The 15,226-nt window shown below is 50.5% G+C and overlaps 1 long non-coding RNA gene across 4 annotated transcripts in view; it reads right to left on the minus strand.

Annotated features, from left to right (window-relative positions):
- LOC116496426 overlaps window positions 1-15,226 on the minus strand; it is a 175,116-nt gene that overhangs the window by 25,412 nt on the left and 134,478 nt on the right. For 3 of the 4 annotated variants that reach the window (XR_004254019.1, XR_004254017.1, XR_004254016.1), the window contains exons 3-4: window positions 8,030-8,268; window positions 6,939-6,985 (exon numbers count right to left, since the gene is read on the minus strand). This is a non-coding gene — a long non-coding RNA (uncharacterized LOC116496426). Of the gene's footprint in view, window positions 1-6,938; window positions 6,986-8,029; window positions 8,269-9,774; window positions 9,930-15,226 lie in introns of all 4 variants that reach the window. The other variant, XR_004254018.1, reaches the window with a different exon arrangement.

Raw genomic sequence — 15,226 nt, forward strand, 5'->3', positions numbered from 1 at the left:
GTTAATTGCAGGTTGCTGTAAAAAAGTTTTTCCCCTTGCACATTTTAAACCTGTCAGCCTCGATTTCCGTCACCTGGTGCTAATGCTGAACGTCCTGGGGACTCCCCGGGCACAGAGCGGGGCTCATCCCGAGCTGCTCCTCTGAGCCAGGAAACCTCCTTTGAAATCCTCCTGGTGCTTCATCCCCATCCTGGGGCCAGGAGGAGAGGCTGCCCCCCCTGCCAAGGGATGGGACCTGATTCTTCCAGCTCTGCGCCAGAAAACAGCATTGGGTTTAAGTGTATGGGAAGACAACCTGCTTCAGCCTGACAAATCCTCTGTCCTTTTTATCTTCTGGGAGGGATCTCAGGACCTTTTTTCAGCTCAAAGTTCAGGGAGTTTCATCAGGATTCAGCAATTACCGCAGTGAGACAAACGAAAGCCCTGTTTGTTGGCTTATGTGAATCTCCATGCTGAGTCTTGCTTTGATAATAGAAGAATGCCAGCTGGATCTTTTATTTTATTATTTTTTTTTTACTGTTTCTCTTTCTTTTTTTTTTAAGCAGTCTGTGTTGCTTTTTAACCATCATCCTGTGCACGTGGTTCAGCTTTTTGCAAAAAACAAAACAAAACAAAAAAAAATCCCTAGGTGTGAGAAGATTAAAGATTTCAAGATCTGGACATTTTCAAATCAGAAACACATGTTTAAAATAAATCGGGCTGGCGGACAGCCACCACTTTTAAAAGCCAAAGAGCCGTTGCATTAAAAGGATCTCCCGAAAGCCTGAGGAGAGCAGGAGTGTCAGCACTTCCTCCACCCGGCCGGCACAGCCAGGACCAGGACAACTCCGCGGGGTTTTATCATTTGTCATCAGACCACTATGCACGTGAATGTCACGATCATTTGTTGACCAGCCCTAGTGCTTTTGGTGTGCGCTCGCTCTGCCCATCCATCCTCAAAACTTCAGCCTGCTCCTGCGAGAGGAGCTCAAAGCCCAAACTCTTTCATTCGGTGCCAAATCAGCTCCCGCTGAGATCTGGGGGAATCGCAAGGACAAAAGCTACAAACTCTGAGCTGGAGCCAGAGCCTCGGCTGAATTCGTCAGGAAAAGGAGGCGGCAGCCCTGCAGAGGGCAAGGGAACGGCCAGGGCTGTGGCTCCTGTGGAAGAAGAATCTGCCCCTGCAGGGAGATGATGAAGATGAAGATGAAGATGAAGATGAAGATGAAGATGAAGATGAAGATGAAGATGAAGATGAAGATGAAGGTGAGCCTCTCAGCACAGCCAGAGAGCTGCAAACAGCCAGGAGCAGATGGCTACCAGCCACCTCTTCCATCCCTTCCCAGCCCCTTTCTGCTGGCAATATCCAAGGTGGGCATCAGGGCTGGTCCTAGCTCATCTCTGAGCATCACGGCCTTTCAGGATTCTGGCCATAAAACCATACATGCTAAGCAAGCAAGACCTCAAGTCTGCTCCTAGATTTAGGGCAAATACGTAGCATCAACACCCGCAGCAACTGCTGTAGAGTGCCCCTGAGCTATCTTACATCCCTTTGGCACAACCCAGCATAGCCAAAACGTCTGCCCAGGAGGGTCCAGCAGGGCTGGGATGGAGCTGCAAGCTGCCAGAGCATCCAAAATAACCAGGTTGCTTCCTACCCAACGAGTCCAATGCATTTCCAACCAACAGGAGAACGTCCCAGATGGAGCACCAAGCATTTGCTCACCATCACCCAATTTTCTTACTCCTTGCTTTTTCCCAGTTACTAGCAGGAGAACCTAGAGCGGGACTCTGAGTTTGGGGGCCTAATTGATGAGGAGGAAAAGCGAAAAAAAAAAAAAAAAAAAAAAAAAAAATTAACATAATTAACAAGCCATGATGTTCAGGACCTGGTTTACATGGAATAATACTCTTCATCCTACAGTTGTTTACAGGGTCTTTAACTCTTCCCTTTTTACAGGGGGGTTTCTGAAATCTATATTATTAGGGGAAAAAGATTTGAGTGTATTAGGCAAAGTGCCAGTAGCCATGGTAACCTCGGATTTTTCCATCTTCATTACAAGTTCAAGTAAAACCTTCATATAAAATCTAAATGAAAGGGTACATTATAAGTCCATTTTGAAATGTTTGCCTGGAAGTAAAACTTTGGACTGCATCCTTTTTTCTCCTCTGAACATTCTGGTTCTATGCGGAACACATTTTTCAAGTCAGATTTTTGTTTTCTTTCAAATTTTATTCCGTTTGCTCATACAGGGTGGGTCGTCTAGTGGTTAGAGCAAGGCATCGAGGCAACTGGTTTCCAGTCTCAGTCTGTTCCTGATCGGTCAGGGAGTGTTCCCAATTTTATCCAGGTGATTTGGGCAAATCCCATCAACTCTAAACATGCTTTTTGTTTTTCTTTTTTTCTTCCTTACCAATATAACAATGATGACAATTAGTGATGTTGCACAAGGATTCACTCAGCGTTGGCCAAGGAGTCTCTCCGCAGAGTTCTTCTCTCTCCTACTCCATTTTCTCCTGGGTCTTGGAGCCAGACTGAGAGGTTAAGGAGAGGTAGAGGTTAGAGGGTGGCATGAATTGTCTGTTTTCCTACCAAAGACTTGATTAGGAAATACAAAATTAGACTGCTCGGTGTGGATATGAGCACAGTGTTGTTCCAGGAGATACTCATCATACTTAGACAATACTTCGGTGCCACTTGAGCGGATTAGTTCTTGCGCTGTGTCATCTTAAAGTGCTCTGGTTTCATCCAGTCATGGGAGGAGGCAAATTCTGTAGCTGCCTTTCATTTCTGGGCACTGTCTCACCTCAGGCCAGAAAGCCACAAACATTTTGAGGACTTCCTTCTCAAACAGTCCCCTCCGCTGTAGGCAGCCGAGCAGCACCTCTGAGACTCAACCAGAAGAAGACACCTCCACACCTCCAGCCTCTTCCTGGTCCATACAACGCAGCCTGTACCCAAGGCCCCCGTGCAGCGCCTGGGTCTTTGCTTTTCCAAAACAGCACTTTTGTCCCCAAAAAGGGCTGTATCATGTGCCCAGAGCAGCCCACAGCCCGTGCATTATGTTGGGCATGGCAGCTGCTCACGGTGGGCTAGCTGTTGCCCCCAGGGCACGCATGGCCCAGGGGACTGGTGCATTTCCAGGGGTGCTGGCATGGGTGCTGGTGGCACAGTGTGCAGGGACAGGGCCTTAACGCTTTTCATCCTTCCTAACGATGCTGGCAAACATTTTCCAGATCTGCCATTAGGCTGAAAGGAGACCCAGCTCCTGTTGAATCTGATTTCCCTTCTGCTCCGTTACAGTCAAAACTACAACCTGCTGCCTCCTCGCAGCGCGCTTTGGGCAGGGGAGGAGGGGGGCTCCAAACGGCATGGGGCTTTTTCTTTTTTTTTTTTTTTTTGATACATCCTTCCTTCCGCTCTTCACAATCAATTAGTGGGCAAAGACTTCCGAAAAGCTCCTTCCTCCCTAACCTTTCACAGCCTGTTGCGATAATGACTCTGGAGAGCTCGACCTGGGCCTTTGCGTGGGGTTCGTTACCGTCCCGGGGCAGCGGAAGGTGACCTTCATCGCTCCCTCGTCTTCCTTTCCTACCCCTGCAGCTCGGGCAGGGAGGGCTGGCTGCTGCTCCCCCAGCAGATGGGATTTTGGCTCCAGCATCATTCCTGCAGCCCCGAGTCTGGGGGTGGCTGCGGGGATGACATAGACCCTGGGGGGCGCAGGGGGCTGCCCTTCAAAATAATGATTGCAATTATGCATACCTCGAATCAAGACATCAAGAGATGGAGGGAAAAGGGGCTTTCTGGTTTTAATTTGCAATTTCTTGCTCCGTCTCTCGCAAGGCAAGCTGCTTTCCAGAAACCAAGCTCCAAGCTGCTGCAGCTTCCCCTCAAGACACCGCTCATAACTGAAGCGATTTATTTTGCCAGCAGCGCTGGGTTTTTTCGCTCCCTCCGTGACACAGACACGCAGGTAGCACATACTCGCAGAAGTTTTCCCTGGCACCTGCAGCCACTTTCACAGCCCATCTGCCCAGGAACGGCGTCGTGGGCTTTTCAGGCAACACCTTGTACGAAAGCATCCCTGTTCTGTGGGGCTCCGTGGATGGGTCCTGGGGACAAGCACATCCCGCTCGGCGTTTACACAAGGCTTTCCCTAGGGCCCTGACAGCTCTCCCCAAACCTGGCAGGGTTCTCCCCCGGCACATCCCCATCACAGCCTCCCTCGTCTGCTGCTGCTCGCTGCGGAGCCAGCTCCCGGTGCTGCGGTCCCCCCGTGCCACAGGTGACACTCGGGCGCTTTGCTGACTCACAGCGCTGTGCTCGGAGAGGAAACTCCCCAGCTAATTGTTTTTTCCTCCTCTCGGCAGCAGGAGAGGCGAGCCAGGCACCTCCAACGCAGCGCTGCCGCGCACGGACGCAGCTGAGCTGCGGAGCTGGACGTGGGGAGCTGCAGCCAGCGCCGAAAAACAGCTGCTGAAGCCTGCGAGCTGGCCCTGGCACAGCCCTGCACTGCTCAGGCGAGCCATTAAGCAAGCCATTAAATGCAGCACTTTAAACATCTCAGCCCAATATGGTCACAGCTGCAGTCGTGCAGTTACTTCTTCGAGTGCAAAGTGATCCCCCAGGAAAAAAAGTAAAAATTAGAAGAAGAAAAAAAAAAAAAAAAAAAAAAAGAAAGAGCATTTATTTAAAGTAACTGCCAAACTCAGGCAAGGCAGGAGATGTTTTTCTCCCCAACCATCACCCGTCCCAGTGACGGGTGTGAGCAGCAACCTGTGCTTGTGCTCCCCCAAGGCTCAGCACTGCCCCGTTTGCCCCCCAGCACCCCGCACCCGTTTGCTGAAGGCGCTTAATGGAAACCATCACACCCAAAGCCAGCGGAGAGCGACTGGAACCACTTTGAGGTGAGAAGCCTATTACTGGGTTATAAACCTTTCCCATCCTCCACAGGAGCCTTTCACGGGGCCAGCTAGAAAAATAATAACTCAAGCCCATGTGGTGAGAGGGAGAGAATATGGTGTCTCCAGGTAACAAATATTTGCTTCTTTCTCTATTGTTCCAGCCATAAAATGGATTTATTAAAAAATCCAGAGTCTGATTTCATTTGAATTAAATGTAGACGTGCCCCCACTGAGCGCTGCTTAATATCTTTAAAGCCACAAAGTCACAGCTGACTGCACACAACACAGAAGGCTCAAATCTCGAAGCCTACAACATCCCAGCTCTGTTGGCATCGCATCGATTTACACAGAGCAAAGGTTTGACGAGCGGTGCCTATGTGTGGCAGAGCCACCACCTCACAGTGGTGCTGTGCAAGCAGCTCTACTTCCAAAAAATTCCCCAATTCTTCTCTTTATCTTCTTCCCTTTGGGCCTGGAGTGGGATGCTCTCGGTGTTCTCAGCTTCTCCTGGTGGCTGGGCTCTGAGCAGCAGCCGTGCCGGGGAGGTGGTGCTGATCCAGGAGCAGATTGCCCTCAGGCAGGCTCCTAAAAACATGTGAAATTTGGAAACTTCCACATTTTGCTTCCCTGCTTGCTTTGCCCAAACTGGCTCCATCAGCCTCTCACCCCACCCCAGCGACACGTGTTGGATGGAGAGCATTCCCTTTCCTGGAATCATCGGGATTCAAAATCTGAATTTTTAATCACAGCCAGTCATTAATAAACCCTTAATGAAGCTGTGCAGGGGCATGGCTTTGCCTGAGACAGAGATAACAGCTGCTGCTTGCAGAACTCCTTAACCCGAGGACAAAAAGCCCTTCACTACGCGGATCTCCACTTTCAGGGCCCTTGCTTTCCTGCTTCCTCTCCTCGCCCTTGAAATCTCATCCCCGGCCACTGGAAGCAGAAGAGAAAGTCAAGAGACAAGCAGAGGACATGGTTCCCACTGCTTTGCCCCCTCCCTCACCCAAAATCTAATAAAGATGATTAAATTACATGTCCTTTCCTCCCATTGAAATCACCGCACACTGCTCGAATATTAGAGCTCAGGAAATAAGGCACGACAACTTCCCTCGTGAAACTTAAGAAGGCAGAGCAGGGGTCTGGAGCGACAGGCCTGCGAGACTGGGCTGCTCTAATTAAGAAATCACCCCGCTGAGCAGAACCTAATCTAAATAAAATAGAAAAAGGAACTCGGTTCAAGCCGTCGCCTCGCGCTCGGCCCCCTCCCCGCCAGCCCACCCCCCCCGGTAAGGAAGCCATCCAAGGCACAGCGAGTTTTTCTCTTCTGCTGTTTCTTGGAGGGCGAGGGAGGCTCACACAGAGCCCTGTGTGTGCTTGGGGTGGCCAACTTCCAAAGGAAAAATACACCGGCCATCTACGGCAAAAGGCTGCTCTTTTTTTTTTTTTATTGGTGATTTTTTTTTTATTTTTACTTCTTTAAATGATACTTGGCCTGCTGTTTGCTAAGGAGGGGGAAAAAAAAAAAAAAAAAACAAACTGGCGATTACATTGTTGGTATGGCTGGTCAGAACTGGTTTGGGACAGAAAACTGGAGGTGAGATTGCACATTCCCCCCTCCCGAAAAAGTTTCTGCCTTTCGCGGAAAAATGTTGAAAATGTGAATCTGAATATTCAAAGTAAAATTAAAAAAAAAAAAAAAAAAAACTTTTGCATTATAAAATTTACAACCAAAATATTTAAGCCCAAAATCTCAGCTGATCTGATCATTCACCGTTTTCTCTCATTTCTCATTTTTTTCTCTTTCAAGCCCCCGCTTGGCCAGGTCCCCTCCAGCCCCCTTCTCCTCTTCTCCCAACATTTCTCTCCCCGTTCCCGTTCGGAGCAGGCGGCCCAGGATGTGCTGAGGCCGCTCCATCCATCAGCTGCTCCCATTTGTGGATGTCACGGAGTTACCACGTGAATCACTATTTAGGAGCTCAGGCACAGAATGATTTATAGCCATAAACAGAGGCGCACAGACATTCCCGTGTATGTTTTAAAAAAGCACTTACCTGCTTAGGAGGGAAAGTGCTGCTACTTGAAGGTTTCCTGGCCAGGCCTGAGAAGTAAATCAAACAAACATTATTTGCATTTATTCATAAATCCCAGCAGGTTGTTGTTCTTTTGGCTTCAGTGGAGTTGATCTGACTCGTGTCGGCAGAGGACCATGCTGGCTGAAGACACGTCCTAAAGGCACCAGGAGTGGGACGAGACCAGAGCACCAGAACCAAACACCTGACAGCGTTGACTGAATGCTGCCAAGCATCACGGATGCACCCACACCCAGGGGCTGCCGTTGCCAGCACATCATTTTATCTCTGAAAGGACCAGTGCCATGAAGCTAAGAGGAGCCCACCCAAGCACGTTCACCACGTACAAGACCACATCTACAGTACCGAGACCAGTTTTCCCCCCTCAGAAGAAGACGTGGATGTTCTGGCTTGAGTCCAGCAGAAGCCACCAAGCTGGTGGAGAGCTTAGGACTAGCCAAGAGGACAGGGTTTGATCAGCCTGAGAAAGGCAGGGGTCAAATCTTATTGCTGTCTTCAACTGCCTCATCTGAGGGTAAGGAGAAGATAGGGGCAGGCTGCTCTTGGAGGGGAGGGGATAAGAGGTGGTGGTCACACGTGGGGACACAAGGCATTAGGAATAATTCTTGTCACCAGCTTGCACACCCCCACGATGCTCCCAAGCACCCTTCCAGCCTTGTGCTTGTCCCCGAGCCTCCCAAGTGCTGCAGCACGCGCCCAGATGCTCCCAGACAGGTTAATTTCACCCTTTCTTTTCAAACAATTAGACTATTTTTCCATAATTTGGCTAAAGCATTAACACTCCCAGTTCGGTTTCTTTTATGACAGCCCCGGGCTGCTGCCAGTCAGGTTCCCCCTCGCCACACAACGCAGCAACTCCCTCAGCCCTCTCACAGCACTGCCCAAACACATAATTCTCCTGATCTCCAGTGGAAAAAAAAAAAAAAAAAAAAGAAAAAAAAAAAAAAAGAAAGAAATCCAGTATAGATTTGAGTTATCTGCTGATAGAGAATGACTACAAACCAGCACAAGTCCTCAGGTCCACCCTGTGCCCACCCCAGACAGGAACCAACCTGCTTCAGCCCGCGATGGTGCTGGGGTGGAACGAGGCTGATTAAAGGGCAGCAGGGTCTCAGCCCGTTATCTCCAAGGTTTGTGCCCGTTCCTCATCCCTCTGGTTATAAAGGGGGGGAAATAGGGACTGGAACTGGGTCTGGTGGGTTTTCTCCCCTCCATGGCCAGGGTCTCCCCATCTTCCAGAGGGCTTCGCGCACGTCCTGCGGCTCCTTGGACTCAGCAGTGTGGTGCCTCCCTGTAAAACAGAAAGGGCTGTTTCAATTTTCCTGAGCCTTGTGAGAATAAAACGCTGTGTGACTGCAAAGTTTCAGGTGAGGGAAGGCCACTGCTCTGCAGGGGGAAAAATACAGAGCCAAGGTGCAGTCGCCCACCCTGCTCTTGTTCGCACTGGGCACAAGCAAAAGCTGCGCTGCTGCTCCAGGAGGACATCCCCACTGCTCCCGTTACAATTTCCCCTACATGTGAGATGCTCCATAATCTGGGTGCAGTACGCTCAGGGAGCAGCACCAAATAGATCACAGATTCCTGCCCTGAAGAGCTTGTGGCTTGAGTAGATTTTAAGTAGGGGAGTGTGATGACAGACCATTTCTCAGCTTAGTGCTGCGTGTGATATTTTAGCAGATATGGTGTCAGAGACGCCCTTTACATCTGTTTCTTTCTGTCTCTTTTTTTTTTTTCTTTAATAAAGCCAACAGAAAAATTTCCCCAACATCCACCAATGACAGTCCCAGGGGAGACGGTTTTTGTTTTTTTTTTCCCTACATCTCCCATTGATTTCTGTTCACTTCAGTGCTCAGCACAGCCCCCTGATACCTAGTGCAGCGTGACTCCCTGCGACACTTCAGCAACTGTAATTTCACTGCTACTGTGTGTGTGAATACACCAAGGCTTACTGCACAGACCATACCCTTACAGGCAAGCATGGGAGGGAGGATTCTTTGCAGAGATACTCCTCCATGCGCAGACGGGGATTTTTTCTCTCTCCTCCAGCTCTTCCTCCTCTCTCCCCTCTGTTTTTCCCTTTCTCTCCTTCTCCCTCTCTTCCCTTCCTCTCGTGCAGGAACAATCTGGCTCTGTTCATGCACATTCCTGCAGGTCCAAGGCTCAGGCTGCCCGCACCGGGCTCGCTTCGTGCCCAAGGTTTGAGTTTGGCAGGGGCAGGAAAGTGAACCCAGCATGCCCAGGGACTGCTGTGCCATCAACTTAATACCTGCACAGGGAAAACAAAGGCGCTTTAGAGAAGCCACTGCAGTGCCGTGCCCCTGCTCCCAGCCCGGAGGAACTCGGGAGATAACAAGGGCTGAAAGAAAAGGCACGAGCATAATTAAAGCTACCTGAGCAATTTCTGGAGGTATTACAGCTGGTGATAGCCCAGAGGATGAGAGTAGTCCTGGGGTTATTAACATCCACTGGCACAAAGGGATAAGCGGTTGGTTTGTGTTTTTTTTTTTTTAAGCTCTTTGAGTGTAATTATGTTGGAGAGGGAGGAAAAAGTTCCTCTTTGGAAGGGAAATGGGTGCAGCTGGGGCTGGGACAGACCACCCCCTACAATGGGCTGAGGGTCCCTGGGGACACAGCCAGCCCGGCCCTCTCCTCTGGAGCAGGATGGGGCCGTGGGCTTGGTGTGCATGGGGGGCATCCAGACTCACCAGGACAACTCGGGAGCTCAAACCCAGCCAGCGTGGTGCTCAGCTGGGTGAAAGCACAGTTAATTCCTCTGCTGCTGCTGGCTTCTCCTCACCTGTGCCATCACGCCTGCTGACGCAAGGCGGGCAGAGCGGGGTTGGAACAAAGCTAAACAGGTGCAGGAGATTAACGTCCCAGCCGATCCTTTTGTTCACATGAAACAATTTCAGGCTCTCGGTAATGCAGTCCAGAATCGGGCTGTTCATCTCTCTGCGGCAGAAGAAACATTAACAACATTCCCTGGATCAGGCCCTTTGGTTGCCAAAGCCATCCCCGCTGGCACAACCCTACCCACAGCAGTGTCGTGGCTTGGGGTGTCCACACCAGGGCCAGCAGACACCAGCCTGCTCCTTCAGCCAAGCACCACGATCTTCATCCATCTGGCTTAACTGCTCATCTACAGCACCCCTGCCAGCCCCCTGGGGAAAGTGTCCCTCCGTGGCCCAGCATTTCTGGCCCATTGTATGTGCTCAGGAGAGCCAGAAACGTGCTGTGACCAAAAGACCTCAGTTGCCACCATTTGGGTGGTTTTACCACCATTTTGGGTTTTCTTTTCCCCTATCAGTGCTCCCAGTAACCCACGTCGCTTCACGAGTCCCAGTTTTTCCGTCTCGTGGCGCAGAGCACGGAGGTGGGGACTGAGGAGAGAAGAGCAGCAAAGGGAGCAAGTGGGAAAGGCAGAGCCCAAAACGCTGTGTGGGCAGCGGGGCAAAACGCCGTGCAACTGCCTGGCCCCACCAGGCAAAGAAAGCAGTTTTTGGAGCAGCGCGGGTGTGGAATTTTCCTCAGAAATCACAGAGATATTTGCAAAGAGTTTTTCACCCTGGTCCGTTGTTAGATAGAGCCAACTTCCATCCTATCCCAGTTGCATAATGTAATTAATAGTAATATAAGCTCTGCTGTTATGCAAGAAAACTGGGGGCACTTTCTGTTCCAGTTTCAGCTCACCACAATCACCGTGTCCATGCATCAGCCTTAACGCTGTTTCCTCGCGCTGCACTCAGCGTAACCTCATTAAGCAAAAGCATAAAGTCTGTGTTATTTATTTATTCCACATGATAAAACCAGGATATTACTCACTGTGATAACACGGGTTAATTTTCAGTGAAGCCTCTCTTGGCAAACTTTTAATACAATGAATAACACGCCTATCAGATCCGAGATAAAAGGCTGTCATATCGTAACCTCATTTCAGCCTTTGGCCCAGTAACGCTACACTTCAAGGTGCTGTAATTATGTGCTGCTGCTTTTTTTCTTAATTGATACTCATAAAAAAATGAAGGAGGGGGGATAAAATTAAATTAGTTCAATGTTATTTAGCACGAGCTGGGAGCGGGTAGCTGAGCGTGTGACTCTCGGTGCCACTCAAGGACAAGCCTACCTGATCGATAAATGCCGTGCGGCTTCTGCTGCTGGGAAAAAGGGCCAAAGGAGCAGCTCTGCCAGAGCCAGAGCCCGTGGCAGGGCATCAGGCAGACAGGAGCTTGCTGGAACAGCAGGGACAAACTCCTCTTGCAGCTCTCCTCTCTGCTGCTCCTTGTGTTTGAGACCTGAGTAGTGGGGTGCGTGATGTGGATCCTGTCCCCGGTCCTGAGCGAGCAAGGAAATAGCACATGAGTCAAGGGCAACGGGGTTATTTTAAAATTAGAAGAGGGTTTGAGTAAGTTATTCCGTGAACGTGTTCAGCAAGCCTACCTTTTTCTTTTTTGCATGCCTAGAACAGCGGCACCGTACAAAGCTACGCAAGAGATGGCACGAAGCACGCTATTAAGGCAGGGAAGCCTTCCCGAGGTGTCAGAGCCATGATAAGTCCTGTTTAAACTTTACCTAGAGCTGAACACCAAGTGTCAACACGAGGTGCTGCCCAAACTCTCTGATCAGGCCAGGCAAACATCCAATCAGAAGTATAAATCAAAGCCCAGACGCATCCAGGTGAGGCGGCGCTGTTTAACTCCATCATTCCCACCGGAGCAGGACTTTCCCAGCAGGTTACCCGCAGCCAGGTCGCTCCCCAGACATTTATTTATATAAGAAACCCGTCTGTGTGCATTATTTTTGTGTTTATTTTCTCCGGTAGGCACAGACACAAAGGCAGTGCCGGGCAGGGTACAGGCTGTCCCAGCAGCATCCGCGGGCGCTGCTGATATTGGACCTGGTGTTTGCTTTTCCTCCCGCCCCGGCTCCCTAACAGCAGCCCTGGGAAGCGGCTGTCAGCCAGCCCAGAAATGCAAACAGCAGGAGGGGAAGGCACCGATCCCACCTCAGCCAGCAGGAACGGGGCTGGAGGGGCTCACAAAGGGGGGCAGTGCACTCCCTCCATGTCACCTCCGCTAATTTGGGGATTATATTCCCCACGCGAAGGGGCACGGCAGGGAAGCGCTCCTCCTTTGGGAACTCTTAGAAAAATAAAAAATCCCACTTGCTTAAGCCACCGTCACATCCTACCGTCAACTACAAGACCAGACATCCACTGCCCGGGATGACATGATATTTTGGCTGACAATAAACGCAATTGGGAGCAGTTTTTGAGCTGACACCACCCCACCACAGCCCTCGGTCCCTGCTCTGGCACGTGCCCCTGTGTCAGCATCCAAATACATTACAGCGTGAATATTTGGGGCTGGCAGTCTGCGTGCTGGGCTCACTGAGCTTCAGATCAGGCCTTTGAGTGATGTAAGTCATAATTAAAAACCCATGTCAATATTCTAAGAATTCTTTTTTTCCCCAGATTGGGCAAAAGAAAGGTTAAAAAACACCATCTGTCATGGTGATTTTTTTTTTTCCTATTTCTCCTTCCTTTCCCTCGTTAAAGGGAAGCGGGCAGGGGAGAATGTTCATTTGAAGCTTGCAACATGTTTTATTAATTGATGGCAAATAATCCTAAGATAAAGTGCACAATAAATTTCTTAATGAGAACATATGGTGGGGAAAATTGATAGGAGCGAGCCTTTGAAGATTTCCGTGCGAGCACAGTTACAAAAGGAGCAGGCAGAGCCCGGCGAAGAGGAGCCCGAGCGCTCCCCAAGCGGAGGCCAAGGCAAGGGGCAGGCAGGGCTGCTCCTGCTGCCTGCAACCCCCAGCCCAGGGCTCACAGCTCATCCCAAGGTGGATGTGTCGGAGCATTTTGCCTTCACCTGTCATGCCCCTGTGCCCCGGGTTTTGGGGATGCTCGTCCTTGGCATCAGCCGGGCAGGAGCAGGCTCCAGCTGAACCCAAAGCAACTGCTGGGGAAGAGCAAGTGGCTGCGGAGTCCGTGCCCACCTGGCCTTACTTTGGACAGCTGGAAAGCTCAGACACCCATCTGGGAACGCCTTTGGTGAAATCAGGATGAAAAAACCTTGTGTTTTCACACTGCTAAATCCCACGGAGGAGCTTGGATGCATCCTTCCCCAACCCATCCTCCACAAAGCCATGTTACACAGAGACGATGCAGCAGGGACGTGGGACAGCTGATTTGCGCCCAGCTCCCCAAAAGCTTCCATCACACAGCAGCTGCAGCAAAGCCCGAGCCAACGGGGAATGCCCAAAAGCACATCAGGAGCTGTCTACTGGGAAGTATTTTTTTTCTTAATAACGTAATTCCTTTATTTTAGATTTCTCAGCTGCGCCCAGCTGTGCTGCAGACACACTCAGATAACCAGGCAAAGTGGCAGGGGTGGTATTTAAAGCAACATCTCGGATGGAAATCAGTAAATGGAAGTCACCTCCCAAGAGCAACCCGATCCCAAAGCAGCCCTACCAACACTGAGCATGGGACTTTTCCAGGACTGAAGTGACTTAGGAACACAGGCCCCCAGCCAACTTTTAGAGGACTTGCGCTCACTTCGGCATCTCCAAATATCCCATTCTAACACACTTCCACGAACGGTTACACCCTCCAAACCAAACACACCCCGGCCCTTAATCCACCCCTCCCTGCAGAGCCTGAGAAAACAGCAGAGCAGGGCAAAACGGGGCAGGAGGAAAGCAGGTAAGGGCAGCCAAGAGCTGCCCTCCATGCACCAGAACATGCTGGTCCTCATGAGCCTGACCCCAAAAGGCTGTCTGCTGGGGATAATGCCTTCAAAAATCCATGACAGTCACTGCAAGGTGTGTTTTGGGAAGGAGTTTTGCCATGTACCCACAGAGGGACACGGTCCCGAGTGGTGTAACACATTTAGCATCTCCTCGAGCACATCATGGGGTGCAGATGCAAAAAAAACAGGCAATGCCACCACCTCCAGCGTGAAGACCACGCACAGCACGTGCTGCAAGGAAGAGGTGTCCCCAGCCTTCACAAACCACTCACCTTTTAATTAAATCACTCATTAAACAGAAATCATAAAGGCAAAGGTTGCCTGGCTATCGCATCACTCAGGGTCACTCAGGAAAGTGGCTCTGATGAAATTCAGCTTTCAGGTAGGAAAAGTCAGGATTCACACGGTTCCAGGGGCTGGAAATTGAAGGCAAATGCCCTCGGAGCCGGGGCTTTCCCAACCTGTCGATAGTTCTTGGCCCTGTTCGGTTCAGCCTGGCTGGGGCACTGCGGGTCAGGTGCTGGCCAGGCCAATTTGCAGCTGTAATCCATTAACCACGGGCAGATACAGGCACTGGAAGGACTTTGATTTAAAAACACGTAGCCCCAAAATCAGATGCTTTGCACCTGGACTTTGCATCTTTTAGCCACTCTTGCGATTCATGGCTAAAAATGTTAATACCTTGATGAGACAGGCAAATGAGACGGTCCGGAGCACTCTGGGCCAGGAACACACCTCAGACTTAGAAATACAGATTTTTTTCAGTAGTATCTAACAAGGGGTGCTTCCATTTTCCAACAACCATCTCTACAGCCCTCGGAGAAGTGGTAAAAATCAGATCTGTTGAAGAAGTGACCCCAAAGCAGGCACCAGCCCCCGCCTGCCCCACGTGTAGCCCGGCGGGATTCCTCTCATTCCTCCCGCGGACTTTCACCGCTCAAATCAAACACGGGAGCGAAGCTGCGGGCAGCAGCAGTGCCCGGGGACCCTGTCGACTTTCCCACACTTTATGTGATCGCTTTTTATCAGTGTTTGGCCAAGAGATGTCAAGGCCTCCAGTGGTGCCAGAGGTGCCTCGTGGGGTGGCATTGGCAGGGACTTTGCCTTCCCGCAGGGTCCCTGACACACAGCTCTGGGACCCGGCACGTGGGGACACCTCAAAGGCAATGTGTGTGTGTATAACTATTTATATAAACATTATTTTCCCACAGAACTTTTGTTTAAGTGGAAAGTTGGGCCAGGGAAGCTGTGAGAAGAGAGCAGGATTGCTCGGATTTCCATCGGTTCCTCCTGGCAGTCAGGCTGCGAGGTGAGCGCTGTGAAAATCAACCTTTGTTGGGTATTTTGGCCCACCTGCTTCCAAAAATATGGATGTAAATGTTGTTCTGGGTTGGATAAAAGCAGATAACAGCCCAAACCCCAGGGCAACAAAGCTGCCAGAACCTGAGGCTGCTCCAGAACCCCATCGCTTTGCAGGGGGAGCCACGAGCT

Source organism: Aythya fuligula, chromosome 18 (genome assembly GCF_009819795.1).
Source record: "Aythya fuligula isolate bAytFul2 chromosome 18, bAytFul2.pri, whole genome shotgun sequence".
Classification (NCBI taxonomy): domain Eukaryota; kingdom Metazoa; phylum Chordata; class Aves; order Anseriformes; family Anatidae; genus Aythya; species Aythya fuligula.